Source organism: Cryptomeria japonica, unplaced genomic scaffold, assembly GCF_030272615.1.
Source record: "Cryptomeria japonica unplaced genomic scaffold, Sugi_1.0 HiC_scaffold_101, whole genome shotgun sequence".
Taxonomy (NCBI): Eukaryota; Viridiplantae; Streptophyta; class Pinopsida; order Cupressales; family Cupressaceae; genus Cryptomeria; species Cryptomeria japonica.
Genome location: NW_026728923.1, coordinates 102,501 through 120,000, shown reverse-complemented (window position 1 = coordinate 120,000; position 17,500 = coordinate 102,501). Strand labels below are relative to the sequence as shown.

Genomic DNA, 17,500 nt, shown 5'->3' with positions numbered 1-17,500 from the left:
GTCGAGGTGCACACCCTCCCTCGCGAAGTGCGCCCCGTTCGCCAAGTGTGAGCCCTGCCCGGGTGCGCGCACCTTGCTAGGGCGTCGGGTGTGCACCCGGCCCGGCCTACGTGCGTGCACCTGGACGGGGCGTCGTGTGCGTGCAGTGTCCCGTCTGCAACGCGGTGCCCACACACCACCTCGGGCGCAACGACCTGCGCTCACATGTGGGCCGAGTGCACCTTGGTGCATGTTCGGGGCGCCTCGGGTGCACGCTCGATCTTGCCCCGGTGCACCAAGGCGCTCGGTTTGCCCCGGGTGCGCACTTGGTGCAAGGTGGGCACCCAAAATAGGGATCAAGCACCAAAACACAAGTTTCGGGATGCAAAATGGGACCCAAGGACCACAAATGCGTTCCAAGACCCATGATGGGTCCACGAGAACAAAAATGTGTTCCGAGACTTAATAAACAAATATTGGGTTTTAGGAGAAGAAACATGCTCTGATGCCCAAAACGAGAATCGACCCCGAAAAGGCCACAGGCCAAAAGTGGGATGCGAGACAAAAAAAAATGGGACCCGAGGACCAAAATTGGGTTCCCAGGTCGAAGACAGGGCAACCGGACAAGAAACGACCTCTAAGGCTCGAAATGAGTCCCGACGACTAAAACTTGACAAGAAGCACCCATCAGGCACCCAACTCGACACCCATGGGATGCCGACCCACCCGGGCTTCCACCTAGCACACCTTGGCACCCACCCACCCTCGCACCCAACCTCGCACCCAACTTAGCACCTTTGAACCCACATTGGCACTCACCCTGACCCTGGCACCTTGGAACCCACATTGGCACTCACCTTGACCCTGGCACCCACCTTTGCACTCACCTTGGGACCCACCCTGGCTCCCACCTCGGCACCCACCCAGACACCCACCTTGGTTCCTTGGCACCCACCTTGGATCCTTGGCACCCACCCCGACACCCACCTTGGCACGCAACTTGGCTACTTGCCACCCACCTTGGCTCCTTGACGCCCACCCCGACAACCACCCCGTGACCTACCCTGGCTAGGGTTGGTGCACACCCACCCTGGTGCCCACCTTGGCACCCACCCCATGACCCACCTTGGCACGCACCTTAGTACCCACCCCGTTACCCACCCTAGGACCCACCCCGTGACCCACCTTGGCCAGGGTGGGTGCCTTGGTGCGCACAACTTGCCTGGGCTGCACACCAGGGCGGGCTCAAGATGGCACCCGCGTTCCGTTTTTTTCACTATCTTTCAAAACGGAAATTTTAAAATCTCGTTTTTTTTTTTTTTTTGCCTTTTCTGGAAATTAGTGAAGGCAGCGCATCAAAGGTGCGCAATGCTGGTGCGAACCCGGGAGCGCTCCGATGTGTGCTCCAAGGTGCGGCGTGCACGAAGTCCGAGCCCGGCTTGCCCCGGGTGCGCACCTCGCGTGCACCTTCGCCGGGGTGAGCACCTTGGCTGGGTTGCGCGCCCTGGTGCGCACCAAGGAGCGCTCTGAAGTGTGCTCCAAGGTGCGGCGTGCACGAAGTCGGAGCTCGGTTTGCCCCGGGTGTGCACCTCGGGTGCGCACCTCGCGTGCACCTTCGCTGCGGTGGGCACCTTGGCTGGGTTGCGCGCCTTGGTGGGCACCATGCAGTGCACGAAGTCGGAGCCCGGTTTGCCCCGGGCGCGCACCTCCGCCAGGGTGGGCACCTTGGTGCGCACAACTTGCCTGGGCTGCGCACCAGGAAGGGCTCAAGATGGCACCCGCGTTCCGTTTTTTTCACTATCTTTCAGAACGGAAATTTTAAAATATCGTTTTTTTTTGCCTTTTCTGGAAATTAGTGAAGGCAGCGCATCAAAGGTGCGCAACGCTGGTGCGAACCTGGGAGCGCTCCGATGTGTGCTCCAAGGTGCGGCGTGCACGAAGTCGGAGCCCGGTTTGCCCCGGGTGCGCCCTGGTGGGCACCATGGTGCGCACCAAGGAGCGCTCCGAAGTGTGCTCCAAGGTGCGGCCTGCACGAAGTCGGAGCCCGGTTTGCCCCGGGTGTGCACCGCGGGTGGGCACCTTGGTGCGCATGCCTTGCCTGGGCTGCGCACCAGGGCGGGCTCAAGATGGCACCCGCGTTCCGTTTTTTTCACTATCTTTCAAAACGGAAATTTTAAAATCTCATTTTTTTTTGCCTTTTCTGGAAATTAGTGAAGGCAGCGCATCAAAGGTGCGCACCTCGCTGCCCACCACGGTGCGCAACGCCGGTGGGCACCCGGGAGTGCTTCGAAGTGTGCTCCAAGGTGCTGCGTGCACGTTGTCGGAGCCCGGTTTGCCCCGGGTGCGCACCTCGCGTGCACCTTCGTCGGGGTGGGCACCTTGGCTGGGTTTGCCCCGGCTGCGCTCCGAAGCGGGGTTATTGGAGCGCCGCCTCTTTTTTTGTCGGAGCGTTTGGTGGGGTTTCTCGCATTGGCTCTTCCCAGGCCCGGTTGCCACCCTGGCGCGCACGAAGTCGGAAGTAGGGTTAATTGCCCGGGTGCGCACCTTTGCCAGGGTGGGCACCTTACCTGGGCTGTGCACCCGGGCGGGCTCAAGATGGCACCCGCGTTCCGTTTTTTTCACTATCTTTCAAAACGGAAATTTTAAAATCTCCTCTTTTTTTTGCCTTTTCTGGAAATTAGTGAAGGCAGCGCATCAAAGGTGCGCACCTCGCTGCCCACCTTGGTGTGCTCTGAGGTGCGCACCCGGGAGCGCTACGAAGTGTGCTCCAAGGTGCGGCGTGCACGTTGTCGGAGCCCGGTTTGCCCCGGGTGCGCACCTCGCCTGCACCTTGGCCGGGGTGGGCACCCTGGCTGGGTTTGCCCAGGGTGCGCTCCGAAGCGGGGTTACTGGAGCGCCCCCTCTTTTTTTGTCAGAGCGTTTGGTGGGGTTTCTCGCATTGGCTCTTCCCAGGCCCGGTTGTTGGGTGCGCTCCCACCCTGGCGCGCGCGAAGTTGGAAGTTGGGTTAATTGCCCGGGCGCGCACCTTCGCCAGGGTGGGCACCTTGGTGCGCACACCTTGGCTGGGCTGCGCACCAGGGCGGGCTCAAGATGGCACCAGCATTCCCTTTTTCTCACTATCTTTCAAAACGGAAATTTTAAAATCTCGTTTTCTTTTGCCTTTTATGGAAATTAGTGAAGGCATCGCATCAAAGGTGCGCACCTCGCTGCCCACCTTGGTGTGCTCCGAGGTGCCCACCACGGTGCGCTCCGAGGTGCCCACCACGGTGCGCAACGCCGGTGCGAACCCGGGAGCGCCCCGATGTGTGCTCCAAGGTGCGGCGTGCACGAAGCCGGACCCCGGTTTGCCCCGGGTGCGCACCTCGCGTGCACCTTGGTGCGCACACCTTGGCTGGGTTGCGCGGCCTGGTGGGCACCATGGTGCGCACCAAGGAGCGCTCCGAAGTGTGCTCCAAGGTGCGGCGTGCACGAAGTCCTAGCCCGGTTTGCCCCGGGTGCGCACCTTCGCCGCGGTGGGCACCATGGCGTGCACGAAGTCGGAGCCCGGTTTGCCCCGGGTGCGCACCTCGCGTGCACCTTCGCCGGGGTGGGCACCTCGGCTGGGTTGCGCGCCCTGGTGCGCACCAAGGAGCGCTCCGAAGTGTGCTCCAAGGTGCGGCGTGCACGAAGTCGGAGCCCGGTTTGCCCCGGGTGCGCACCTTCGCCGCGGTGGGCACCCTGGTGCGCACCATGGCGTGCACGAAGTCGGAGCCCGGTTTGCCCCGGGTGCGCACCTCGCGTGCACCTTCGGCGGGGTTGCGCGCCCTGGTGCGCACCAAGGAGCGCTCCGAAGTGTGCTCCAAGGTGCGGCGTGCACGAAGTCGGAGCCCGGTTTGCCCCGGGTGCGCACCTCGCGTGCACCTTCGGCGGGGTTGCGCGCCCTGGTGGGCACCATGGTGCGCACCAAGGAGCGCTCCGAAGTGTGCTCCAAGGTGCGGCGTGCACGAAGTCGGAGCCCGGTTTGCCCCGGGTGCGCACCTCGCGTGCACCTTCGCCGCGGTGGGCACCATGGCGTGCACGAAGTCGGAGCCCGGTTTGCCCCGGGTGCGCACCTCGCGTGCACCTTCGCCGGGGTGGGCACCTCGGCTGGGTTGCGCGCCCTGGTGCGCACCAAGGAGCGCTCCGAAGTGTGCTCCAAGGTGCGGCGTGCACGAAGTCGGAGCCCGGTTTGCCCCGGGTGCGCACCTCGCGTGCACCTTCGCCGCGGTGGGCACCATGGCGTGCACGAAGTCGGAGCCCGGTTTGCCTCGGGTGCGCACCCCGCGTGCACCTTCGCCGGGGTGGGCACCTCGGCTGGGTTGCGCGCCCTGGTGCGCACCAAGGAGCGCTCCGAAGTGTGCTCCAAGGTGCGGCGTGCACGAAGTCGGAGCCCGGTTTGCCCCGGGTGCGCACCTCGCGTGCACCTTCGCCGCGGTGGGCACCTTGGCTGGGTTGGGCACCATTGAGCGCTCCGAAGTGTGCTCCAAGGTGCGCACCATGGCCCTCCAAGGTGCGCAGCATGGCGTGCACGAAGTCGGAGCCCGGTTTGCCCCGGGTGCGCACCTCGCGTGCACCTTCGCCAGGGTGGGCACCTCGGTGCGCACACCTTCTCAATGTTTTCTTGCCTTTTCTGGAAATTGGTGAAGGCAGCGCATCAAAGGTGCGCACCTCGGTGTGCTCCGAGGTGCGAACCCGAGAGCGCTCCGAGGTGCCCACGAAGTCGAAAGTCGGGTTAATTGCATTGTTTTCCCCGGGTGCGCTCCGAGGTGCGCAACATCGGTGCGCACCAAGGAGGGCTCCGAAGTGTGCTCCAAGGTGCGCACGATTCGGAGCTCGGTTTGCCCGGGGTGCGCACACCTTGGCTGGGTTGCGCACCCTTTGTGCGCTCCAAGGTGCGCACGAAGTCGGAGCTCGGTTTGCCCCGGGTGCGCACCTTCGCCAGGGTGCGCACCTTGATGCGCACGCCTTGGCTGGGCTGCGCACCTTGGTGGGCGCCATGGTGCGCACCTTTCGTGCGCTCCAAGGTGCGCACGAAGTCGGAGCTCGGTTTGCCCCGGGTGCGCACCTTGGTGGGCGCCATGGTGCACTCCGAGGTGCCCAAGATTGGTGCGCAACAAGGAGCGCTCCGAAGTGCGCTCCAAGGTGCGCAGGTGCGCGCGAAGTCGAAAGTTGGGTTAATTGTCCGGTTTGCCTCGGGTGCGCACCTTGCGTGCACCTTCGCCAGGGTGGGCGCCTTGGTGCGCACACCTTGGCTGGGCTGCGCACCCGGGCGCGCACACCTTGGCACCCGCGTTTCCTTCATTTTAAATTTTTTTTTTTTACAATCTCTCAAGTGGGAAATTCTATAATCTCAACTTTTTTTGCCTTTTCAGGAAACTTTTGAATGGAGCGCATCATTGGTGCGCTCCGAAGTGTGCTCCAAGGTGCGCACCTCTGGTGTGCTCCAAAGCTCTCTCCAGCTGCGTGCACCTGCCCCGGCCGCGCACCCCGGCCCCGCCCAGCTTCGCTCACCTGTCCCGGGCGTCTGGTGCGGAACCTTAGAGTAAGAAACATCACCGTGCACCTTGGCCAACGTGCGCGACTCGACCGAGCGCGCACTGGCCGAGGTGCACACCGATTTCACCTGGGTGCGCGCGCAGCACCTCGGGCGCACCGGGGTGCGCGCACAACGCCCGGGTTGCACCGTGGCCTGTGTGCTCGGGGCGCCTCGGGTGCGCGCTCGGTGTCGCCCCCCGCGCGCGCGGTAGTGCGGGCAGCGCACCCCCGGCCCGGCCCGGCCCCGACGAGAACGCAAACGGGCAAAAGGTTTATTCAAATAGCATTGCGACGCCCGGCGAAAAACTAAGAAAGGGTGCAACACCGGGACTTCCCGGGAGGTCACCCATCCCAGTACTACTCCGGCCCAAGCGCGCTTAACTGCGGAGTTCTGATGGGATCCGGTGCACTAACGCTGGTATGATCGCACCCGTTATGAGCTTGTCGCAGTGTGTACTTAGCAAACCGCGACCCACGTGCGAATCCACCCCGGCCACCCACCCCCGTCGAGGTGCACACCCTCCCTCGCGAAGTGCGCCCCGTTCGCCAAGTGTGAGCCCTGCCCGGGTGCGCGCACCTTGCTAGGGCGTCGGGTGTGCACCCGGCCCGGCCTACGTGCGTGCACCTGGACGGGGCGTCGTGTGCGTGCAGTGTCCCGTCTGCAACGCGGTGCCCACACACCACCTCGGGCGCAACGACCTGCGCTCACATGTGGGCCGAGTGCACCTTGGTGCATGTTCGGGGCGCCTCGGGTGCACGCTCGATCTTGCCCCGGTGCACCAAGGCGCTCGGTTTGCCCCGGGTGCGCACTTGGTGCAAGGTGGGCACCCAAAATAGGGATCAAGCACCAAAACACAAGTTTCGGGATGCAAAATGGGACCCAAGGACCACAAATGCGTTCCAAGACCCATGATGGGTCCACGAGAACAAAAATGTGTTCCGAGACTTAATAAACAAATATTGGGTTTTAGGAGAAGAAACATGCTCTGATGCCCAAAACGAGAATCGACCCCGAAAAGGCCACAGGCCAAAAGTGGGATGCGAGACAAAAAAAAATGGGACCCGAGGACCAAAATTGGGTTCCCAGGTCGAAGACAGGGCAACCGGACAAGAAACGACCTCTAAGGCTCGAAATGAGTCCCGACGACTAAAACTTGACAAGAAGCACCCATCAGGCACCCAACTCGACACCCATGGGATGCCGACCCACCCGGGCTTCCACCTAGCACACCTTGGCACCCACCCACCCTCGCACCCAACCTCGCACCCAACTTAGCACCTTTGAACCCACATTGGCACTCACCCTGACCCTGGCACCTTGGAACCCACATTGGCACTCACCTTGACCCTGGCACCCACCTTTGCACTCACCTTGGGACCCACCCTGGCTCCCACCTCGGCACCCACCCAGACACCCACCTTGGTTCCTTGGCACCCCCCTTGGATCCTTGGCACCCACCCCGACACCCACCTTGGCACGCAACTTGGCTACTTGCCACCCACCTTGGCTCCTTGACGCCCACCCCGACAACCACCCCGTGACCTACCCTGGCTAGGGTTGGTGCACACCCACCCTGGTGCCCACCTTGGCACCCACCCCATGACCCACCTTGGCACGCACCTTAGTACCTTAGTACCCACCCTGTTAACCCACCCTAGGACCCACCCCGTGACCCACCTTGGCCAGGGTGGGTGCACCCACCCTGGTGCCCACCTTGGCACCCACCCATCCTAGCACCCAGCCTGTGACCGGGCTTGGAACCCAACCTTGCACCCGTCTTGGCCAGTGTGGGTGCGCACCCATCCTGGCACCCACGTTGTGACACACCCTTTAACCCACGCACCCTAGCAGCCACGTTGGCACCCACCTTGGAACACAACCTAGCAACTTGGCACCCACCCCGTGACCCACCTTGGCATCCACCATAGCAGTCGCCCACTTGGCACCCACCTTGGAACCCAAGTTGGCACCCACCTCGGCACCCCACCTTGACACTTGTGGACCCCCCTTGCCCACTCACCCTAGCATCGACCCATCCTAGCACCCACCCTGGCACCTTTGCACCCTAGCACTCACCCCATCCTAGCACCTAACCTGTGACCCACCTTGACACTCACCCTCGCACCCACCTTGGAACCCAACCTAGCACCCACCCACCCTGACACCAACCCTAGCACCTACCCACCCTTGCACCCACCCTGTGACCCATCTTGGCACCCACCCATCCTACCACTCAACCTATCACCCACCTTCTCACCCACCTTGGCATCCACCTTAGCACCCACCCACACTGGCACCTTGGCACCCACCTCGGGCAAGGTGGGTGCACACCCACCTGACACCCAATTTAGAACCAACCGAGCATGTTACCCACCTTGGCACCCACATTGCAGCCCACCCTAGTACCCACCCTATGACCCACATTGGCATCCACACCCTAGCACCCAGGCACCTCGACACCCGCCTTGACACGCACCCTAGCACTAAACCTGTGACCCACCTTGGAACTCACCCTAGAACCCACCCACCCTGTGAACCACCTTGGCATCCACCTTAGCACCCACCCACCTTGGCACCCACTCTAGCACTCACCCATCCTAACACCCAACTTGTTACCCACCTTGGCACCCGCCCTCGCGTCACGTCCCCTGAAACCCACCCTAGCACCCACCCACGCAGGAGCCCACCTTGGCACCCAACCTAACACCCACGCATCCTGGCACCCAACTTGTGACCCACCTTGGAACCCACCCTAGTACCCACCTTTGAACCCACTATATCACCAACCCACACCTTGGCACCCACCCTATGACCCTCTTTGGAATCCACCCTAGCACGCACCCACCCTGGCACCCACCATGGAGCGCACCCTAGCACCCACCCACCTCGGCACGCACCTCAACACCCACCTTGGTGTGCGCACTGCGCCAACCTCTCAAAGACCCTATGTGGTGCGCTCCAAAGTGTACACCTTTGGTGCGCTCCAAGGTGCGCACCTTTGGTGCACACCGAGGTGCACACCAAAGTGTGCACCGGAGGTGAGCACCAAAGTGCACTCCAAGGTGCACACCCAAGGCGTGCACCTTTGGTGCGGTCAATGCAAACGAATTCGGAAGTTGGGGTCGATGTCCTAATCGCTGCTGCAGACTACACGTATGAGAATCGGACAAATAGCTTTATATAGGGGAGGTGTTGCGTTTGATGGGTCGACTCCCCCTGGTTGTGTGCACTGCACCAACTTCAAAGACCCTGTCTTGTTTTAAGAAGTCAAAAGTTGGGGTGGATGTCCTAATCATTGCTGCAGTCTACGCATGTATGAGAATCAGACAAATAGCTTATATAGGGGAGGTGTTGCATTCGGTGGGTTGACTCCCCTGGTTGTGCGCACTGCGCCAACCTCAAAGACCCCGCATAGCAGAAGAAGTCGGAAGTCGGATTTTGGTGAGCACCAAGGCGTGCACCTTTGGTGCGGTCAACGCAGACGAATTCAGAAGTTGGGTGGATGTCCTAATCGTTGTTGCAGGCTACACATGTATGAGAATCAGACAAATAGCTTATATAGGGGAGGTGTTGGGTTTGATGGGTCAACTCCCTTGGTTGTGCGCATTACGCCAACCTCAAAGACCTTGTTTTCGTTAAGAAGTCAAAAGTTGGGGTCAATGTCCTAATGGCTCCTGTAGGCTACACATGTATGAGAATCGGACAAATAGCTTATATAGGGGAGGTGTTGGGTTTGATGGGTCGACTCCCCTGGTTGTGCGCATTACGTCAACCTCAAAGACCTTGTTTTCGTTAAGAAGTCAAAAGTTGGGGTCGATGTCCTAATTGCTCCTGTAGACTACACATGTATGAGAATCAGACAAATAGCTTATATAGGGGAGGTGTTGGGTTTGATGGGTTGACTCCCCTAGTTGTTCGCATTACACCAACCTCAAAGACCTTGTTTTCGTTTAGAAGCCGAAAGTTGGGGTCGATGTCCTAATTGCTCCTGCAGGCTACGCATGTATGAGAATCAGACAAATAGCTTATATAGGGGAGGTGTTGGGTTTGATGGGTCGACTCCCCTGGTTGTGCGCATTGCACCAACCTCAAAGACCCTGCATTGCGGATGAAGTCGAAAGTCAGAGTTTGGTGTGCTACAAGGTGTGGTCGAAGGTGCTCACCTAGGTGTGCACCTTTGGAGCGCAGGAAAAGTGCCCTCCAAAAGTGCGCACCTTTGGAGTGCACAAAAGTGCCCTCCAAAAGTGCGCACCTTTGGAGCGCACAAAAGTGCCCTCCAAAAAGTGCCCTCCAAAAGTGCGCACCTTTGGAGCGCACAAAAGTGCCCTCCAAAAAGTGCCCTCCAAAAGTGCGCACCTTTGGAGTGCAGAAAAGTGCCCTCCAAAAAGTGCCCTCCAAAAGTGTGCACCTTTGGAGTGCACAAAAGTGCCCTCCAAAAGTGCGCACCTTTGGAGCGCAGAAAAGTGCCCTCCAAAAAGTGCCCTCCAAAAGTGCGCACCTTTGGAGCGCAGAAAAGTGCCCTCCAAAAAGTGCCCTCCAAAAGTGCGCACCTTTGGAGCGCAGAAAAGTGCCCTCCAAAAAGTGCCCTCCAAAAGTGCGCACCTTTGGAGCGCAGAAAAGTGCCCTCCAAAAAGTGCCCTCCAAAAGTGCGCACCTTTGGAGCGCACAAAAGTGCCCTCCAAAAAGTGCCCTCCAAAAGTGCGCACCTTTGGAGCGCACAAAAGTGCCCTCCAAAAGTGCGCACCTTTGGAGCGCACAAAAGTGCCCTCCAAAAGTGCGCACTTTTGGTGCGCACCAAGGCGCTGGTTCGGTCGTTGCAGGCGAGTTCGGAAGTTGGGGTCGATGTCCTGAGCGGAGGTGCAAACTACACAGGTGTCGGAATCGGACAAATAGCTTATATAGGGGAGGTGTATGCTTCGATGGGTCGACTCCCCAGGTTGAGCGCACCGCGCCAACCTCAAAGACCCTACGGTATGGATGAAGTCGGAAGTTGGGTCCGATGACCGATTCGATTAGTAGGTATGCTCATGAGGTCGGAATTTGGGTCCGATGACCTGCCATGTGCAGGAAGGCGAATGTTGGCACTGTGCGTTGCAAGGTGCACACCAAGGTGCTGGTGCGGTCTTTTTAGTCGAGTTCGGAAGTTGGGGTCGATGTCCTGATCGGAGGTGCAAGCTACACAGGTGTGGGAATCGGACAAATAGCTTATATAGGGGAGGTGTATGCTTCGTTGGGTCGACTCCCCGGGTTGAGCGCACCGCGCCAACCTCAAAGACCCTACGGTATGGATGAAGTCGGAAGTTGGGTCCGATGACCGATTCGATATGTAGGCATACTCGCGAGGTCGGAATTTGGGTCCGATGACCTGCCATGTGCAGGAAGGCGAATGTTGGCACTGTGCGTTGCAAGGTGCGCACCAAGGCGCTGGTTCGGTCGTTGCAGGCGAGTTCGGAAGTTGGGGTCGATGTCCTGATCGGAGGTGCAAACTACACAGGTGTGGGAATCGGACAAATAGCTTATATAGGGGAGGTGTATGCTTCGTTGGGTCGACTCCCCGGGTTGAGCGCACCGCGCCAACCTCAAAGACCCTACGGTATGGATGAAGTCGGAAGTTGTGTCCGATGACCGATTCGATATGTAGGCATACTCGCGAGGTCGGAATTTGGGTCCGATGACCTGCCATGTGCAGGAAGGCGAATGTTGGGACTGTGCGTCGCAAGGTGCGCACCAAGGCGCTGGTGCCGTCGTTGCAGTCGAGTTCGGAAGTTGGGGTCGATGTCCTGGTCAGAGGTGCAAACTACACAGGTGTGGGAATCGGACAAATAGCTTATATAGGGGAGGTGTATGCTTCGATGGGTCGACTCCCCGGGTTGAGCGCACCGCGCCAACCTCAAAGACCCTACAGTATGGATGAAGTCGGAAGTTGGGTCCGATGACCGATTCGATACGTAGGCATATTGGCGAGGTCTGAATTTGTGTCCGATGACCTGCCATGCGCAGGAAGGCGGAATTTGGGTCCGATGACCGAGTTGATGGCGTGCCATGCGCAGAAAGGCGGAATTTGGGTCCGATGACCGAGTTGATGTTGATGGCCCGCCATGCACAGGAAGGCGGAATTTGGGTCCGATGACCGATTTGAAGGCATGCCATGCGCAGAAAGGCGGAGTTTGGGTCCGATGACCGAGTTGATATTGATGGCCCGCCATGCGCAGGAAGGCGGAATTTGGGTCCGATGACCTGACATACGCATGGAGTCCGACTCGGGGGCCGATGTTCGATTCGATGACTTGCATTGTGGGTAAAGTCGGAAGTTGTGGTCTTTGACCCGATTCGATGACCAGACTTCGGCTGCTTGAGAATCGGACAAATAACTTATATAGGGGAGGTAGTGTTCTCGAGCATCCTCCCCCCGTGCCCGTTTATGTCGATTGATGCTGGTGCTCGACTGGTTGGAGCGCTCGGATGCAAAAATCTTGCACCAGGATTTATCGATTGTGATGGACACGGCAAGTCTCCTGATTGCTATGCAGGAGCTCATCGTGAATCTCTATGCGGCCTTGGTATGGACTCGACCTGCGGAATGGTTCGGCAATGGTAGTCGCTCCAACACGTCCTTGCAATGGCCACAGAGGTGATTCGACTAGAGCTCCAGTCTAGCTTTTGGGTTGCTTGGCGGACTGGTATAGCCGCGATCGAGTTCCGGCCATGAACGTTTTAGATAGCTCTTGGGCTTTCTGGGACGGAAGTCGGAAGTTTGGGCTGTTGTCCGATTTGATGACCATTCTTCGGATGTGTGAGAATCGGACAAATAACTTATATAGGGGACTGTGTTGTCTCACGCAGCCCCCTCCGTGCCCCTCTATCTCGACCGATGTTGGTGCTTGAAAGGGTTGGGATCGCTCGGATTTATAAACGTGCACCACCATTTGTCGAGTGTGAGGGACGCGGCAGGTCTCCTAAATGCTATACGGGCGCTCTCTGAGAATCTCTATCCGGCCTCGACACAGACTAGTCTTGCTGAATGGTTTGGCACTGGTAGTCGATCCAACACGTCGTTGTTGTGGCCGCCTAGGCGATTCGATTCGAGCCCCCGTCTAGCTTTTGGGTTGCTTGGCGGATTTTGCCCTATCCGCAAGTGAGCTCGGTCCCTAAACGTTCGAGAAACCCGATTGCTATGCGCCGACTCTCTTTCTTGCGAGCCTCCATCTAGCTTTTGGGTCTCTACGGAACGGAAGTCGGAATCTGGGACCGTTGTTTGATTCGACGAGGCAGACTACGGTTGTGCGAGAATCGGACAAATAACTTATATAGGGGAGGTGTTGACTGGAGCATTCTCCCCCGTGCCCCTCTAACTCGACCAATGCTGGCGCTCGAACGGTGGTAGCGCTCGGATTTTCGTTGAGCGCCAGCATTGGTCGATTTAGAGGGGCATGCGAGATTCCCGAATGCTATGCGAGGGCTCTAACGGAAATGTCTATTGGTTTCGGTATGGATGCAATTGCGAGTGGTTCGGCAAAGGTAGTCGTTCCGATGCGTCCATGTCGTGGCCAAATCGATAATTCGATTTGAGCCCTCGTATAGCATTTGGGTCTCTCGATGTGATTCCGCATTCCAGTCCCTTTGGGCACTGCTTGAGCCACATCCCAGGGGGTTCCCTTCCCAATAATCTGCCTCGCAACCCGATTGCTATGCGGTGAGGCTCCTCGGCCGCCTCGGAACTATCTGTGTATCAGACGCATCGCGGGATAAGGGGTTGGCAACGGTAGTCGCCCCAAGCGCGTCCGATGCTTGGACCATTCCGAGGCGGCCCTGAAGCCTCTTCCGTCTAGCCGTTGGGTCCTTCTCGCCGCATCCCTTGCCTCGCACCCCGATTGCTATGCGGTGAGGCTCCTCGGCCGCCTTGGAACTATCTGTGTATCAGACGCATCGCGGGATAAGGGGTTGTCACTGGTAGTCGCCCCAAGCGCGTCCGATGCTTGGACCATTCCGAGGCGGCCCTGAAGCCTCTTCCGTCTAGCCGTTGGGTCCTTCTCGCCGCATCCCTCGACTCGCACCCCGATTGCTATGCGGTGAGGCTCCTCGGCCGCCTTGGAACTATCTGTGTATCGGACGCGTCGCGGGATAAGGGGTTGTCACTGGTAGTCGCCCCAAGCGCGTCCGATGCTTGGACCATTCCGAGGCGGCCCTGAAGCCTCTTCCGTCTAGCCGTTGGGTCCTTCTCGCCGCATCCCTCGCCTCGCACCCCGATTGCTATGCGGTGAGGCTCCTCGGCCGCCTTGGAACTATCTGTGTATCGGACGCGTCGCGGGATAAGGGGTTGTCACTGGTAGTCGCCCCAAGCGCGTGCGATGCATGGACCATTCCCAGGCGGCCCTGAAGCCTCTTCCGTCTAGCCGTTGGGTCCTTCTCGCCGCATCCCTCGCCTCGCACCCCGATTGCTATGCGGTGAGGCTCCTCGGCCGCCTTGGAACTATCTGTGTATCGGACGCGTCGCGGGATAAGGGGTTGTCACTGGTAGTCGCCCCAAGCGCGTCCGATGCTTGGACCATTCCGAGGCGGCCCTGAAGCCTCTTCCGTCTAGCCGTTGGGTCCTTCTCGCCGCATCCCTCGCCTCGCACCCCGATTGCTATGCGGTGAGGCTCCTCGGCCGCCTTGGAACTATCTGTGTATCGGACGCGTCGCGGGATAAGGGGTTGTCACTGGTAGTCGCCCCAAGCGCGTCCGATGCTTGGACCATTCCGAGGCGGCCCTGAAGCCTCTTCCGTCTAGCCGTTGGGTCCTTCTCGCCGCATCCCTCGCCTCGCACCCCGATTGCTATGCGGTGAGGCTCCTCGGCCGCCTTGGAACTATCTGTGTATCGGACGCGTCGCGGGATAAGGGGTTGTCACTGGTAGTCGCCCCAAGCGCGTCCGATGCTTGGACCATTCCGAGGCGGCCCTGAAGCCTCTTCCGTCTAGCCGTTGGGTCCTTCTCGCCGCATCCCTCGCCTCGCACCCCGATTGCTATGCGGTGAGGCTCCTCGGCCGCCTTGGAACTATCTGTGTATCGGACGCATCGCGGGATAAGGGGTTGTCACTGGTAGTCGCCCCAAGCGCGTCCGATGCTTGGACCATTCCGAGGCGGCCCTGAAGCCTCTTCCGTCTAGCCGTTGGGTCCTTCTCGCCGCATCCCTCGCCTCGCACCCCGATTGCTATGCGGTGAGGCTCCTCGGCCGCCTTGGAACTATCTGTGTATCGGACGCGTCGCGGGATAAGGGGTTGTCACTGGTAGTCGCCCCAAGCGCGTCCGATGCTTGGACCATTCCGAGGCGGCCCTGAAGCCTCTTCCGTCTAGCCGTTGGGTCCTTCTCGCCGCATCCCTCGCCTCGCACCCCGATTGCTATGCGGTGAGGCTCCTCGGCCGCCTTGGAACTATCTGTGTATCGGACGCGTCGCGGGATAAGGGGTTGTCACTGGTAGTCGCCCCAAGCGCGTCCGATGCTTGGACCATTCCGAGGCGGACCTGAAGCCTCTTCCGTCTAGCCGTTGGGTCCTTCTCGCCGCATCCCTCGCCTCGCACCCCGATTGCTATGCGGTGAGGCTCCTCGGCCGCCTTGGAACTATCTGTGTATCGGACGCGTCGCGGGATAAGGGGTTGTCACTGGTAGTCGCCCCAAGCGCGTCCGATGCTTGGACCATTCCGAGGCGGCCCTGAAGCCTCTTCCGTCTAGCCGTTGGGTCCTTCTTGCCGCATCCCTCGCCTCGCACCCCGATTGCTATGCGGTGAGGCTCCTCGGCCGCCTTGGAACTATCTGTGTATCGGACGCGTCGCGGGATAAGGGGTTGTCACTGGTAGTCGCCCCAAGCGCGTCCGATGCTTGGACCATTCCGAGGCGGCCCTGAAGCCTCTTCCGTCTAGCCGTTGGGTCCTTCTCGCCGCATCCCTCGCCTCGCACCCCGATTGCTATGCGGTGAGGCTCCTCGGCCGCCTTGGAACTATCTGTGTATCGGACGCATCGCGGGATAAGGGGTTGTCACTGGTAGTCGCCCCAAGCGCGTCCGATGCTTGGACCATTCCGAGGCGGCCCTGAAGCCTCTTCCGTCTAGCCGTTGGGTCCTTCTCGCCGCATCCCTCGCCTCGCACCCCGATTGCTATGCGGTGAGGCTCCTCGGCCGCCTTGGAACTATCTGTGTATCGGACGCGTCGCGGGATAAGGGGTTGTCACTGGTAGTCGCCCCAAGCGCGTCCGATGCTTGGACCATTCCGAGGCGGACCTGAAGCCTCTTCCGTCTAGCCGTTGGGTCCTTCTCGCCGCATCCCTCGCCTCGCACCCCGATTGCTATGCGGTGAGGCTCCTCGGCCGCCTTGGAACTATCTGTGTATCGGACGCGTCGCGGGATAAGGGGTTGTCACTGGTAGTCGCCCCAAGCGCGTCCGATGCTTGGACCATTCCGAGGCGGCCCTGAAGCCTCTTCCGTCTAGCCGTTGGGTCCTTCTCGCCGCATCCCTCGCCTCGCACCCCGATTGCTATGCGGTGAGGCTCCTCGGCCGCCTTGGAACTATCTGTGTATCGGACGCGTCGCGGGATAAGGGGTTGTCACTGGTAGTCGCCCCAAGCGCGTCCGATGCTTGGACCATTCCGAGGCGGACCTGAAGCCTCTTCCCTCTAGCCGTTGGGGCTTTCTCGCCGCATCCCTCGCCTCGCACCCCGATTGCTATTCGGTGAGGCTCCTCGGCCGCCTTGGAACTATCTGTGTATCGGACGCATCGCGGGATAAGGGGTTGGCAGTGGTAGTCGCCCCAAGCGCGTCCGATGCTTGGACCATTCCGAGGCGGCCCTGCAGCCTCTTCCGTCTAGCCGTTGGGGCCATCTCGCTGCATCCCCCACCTCGCACCACGATTGCTATGCGGTGAGGCTCCTTGGCCGCCTCGGAACTATCTGTGTATCGGACGCATCGCGGGATAAGGGGTTGTCACTGGTAGTCGCCCCAAGCGCGTCCGATGCTTGGACTATTCCGAGGCGGCCCTGCAGCCTCTTCCGTCTAGCCGTTGGGGCCATCTCGCCGCATCCCCCAGCTCCTCGGCCGCCTCGGAACTATCTGTGTATCGGACGCATCGCGGGATAAGGGGTTGGCAGTGGTAGTCGCCCCAAGCGCGTTCGATGCTTGGACTATTCCGAGGCGGCCCCGCAGCCTCTTCCGTCTACCCTTTGGGGCCATCTCGCCGCATCCCTCGCCTCGCACCCCGATTGCTATGCGGTGAGGCTCCTCGGCCGCCTGGGAACTATCTTCGTATCGGATGCATCGCGGGATAAGGGGTTGTCACTGGTAGTCGCCCCAAGCGCGTCCGATGCTTGGACTATTCCGAGGCGGCCCTGTGGCCTCTTCCGTCTAGCCGTTGGGGCCATCTCGCCGCATCCCTCACCTCGCACCCCCATTGCTATGCGGTGAGGCTCCTCGGCCGCCTTGGAACTGTCTTCGTATCGGAAGCATCGCGGGATAAGGGGTTGTCACTGGTAGTCGCCCCAAGCGCGTCCGATGCTTGGACTATTCCGAGGCGGCCCTGCAGCCTCTTCCGTCTAGCCGTTGGGGCCATCTCGCCGCATCCCCCACCTCGCACCCGGATTGCTATGCGGTGAGGCTCCTCGGCCGCCTTGGAACTATCTTCGTATCGGACGCATCGCGGGATAAGGGGTTGTCACTGGTAGTCGCCCCAAGCGCGTCCGATGCTTGGACTATTCCGACGCGGCCCTGTGGCCTCTTCCGTCTAGCCGTTGGGGCCATCTCGCCGCATCCCCCACCTCGCACCCCGATTGCTATGCGGTGAGGCTCCTCGGCCGCCTTGGAACCATCTTCGTATCGGACGCATCGCGGGATGAGGGGTTGTCACTGGTAGTCGCCCCAAGCGCGTCCGATGCTTGGACCATTCCGAGGCGGCCCTGAAGCCTCTTCCGTCTAGCCGTTGGGGCCTTCCCGCCCCATCCCTCGC

At 60.3% G+C, this 17,500-nt stretch overlaps 1 non-coding gene across 1 annotated transcript; it reads right to left on the bottom strand.

Moving 5' to 3' along the window:
- Window positions 1–5,845: 5,845 nt before the first annotated feature.
- LOC131865097 (5S ribosomal RNA) lies at window positions 5,846–5,964 on the bottom strand. The gene has a single exon (XR_009363830.1). It is a non-coding gene; the product is annotated as a 5S ribosomal RNA (ribosomal RNA).
- Window positions 5,965–17,500: the final 11,536 nt, after the last annotated feature.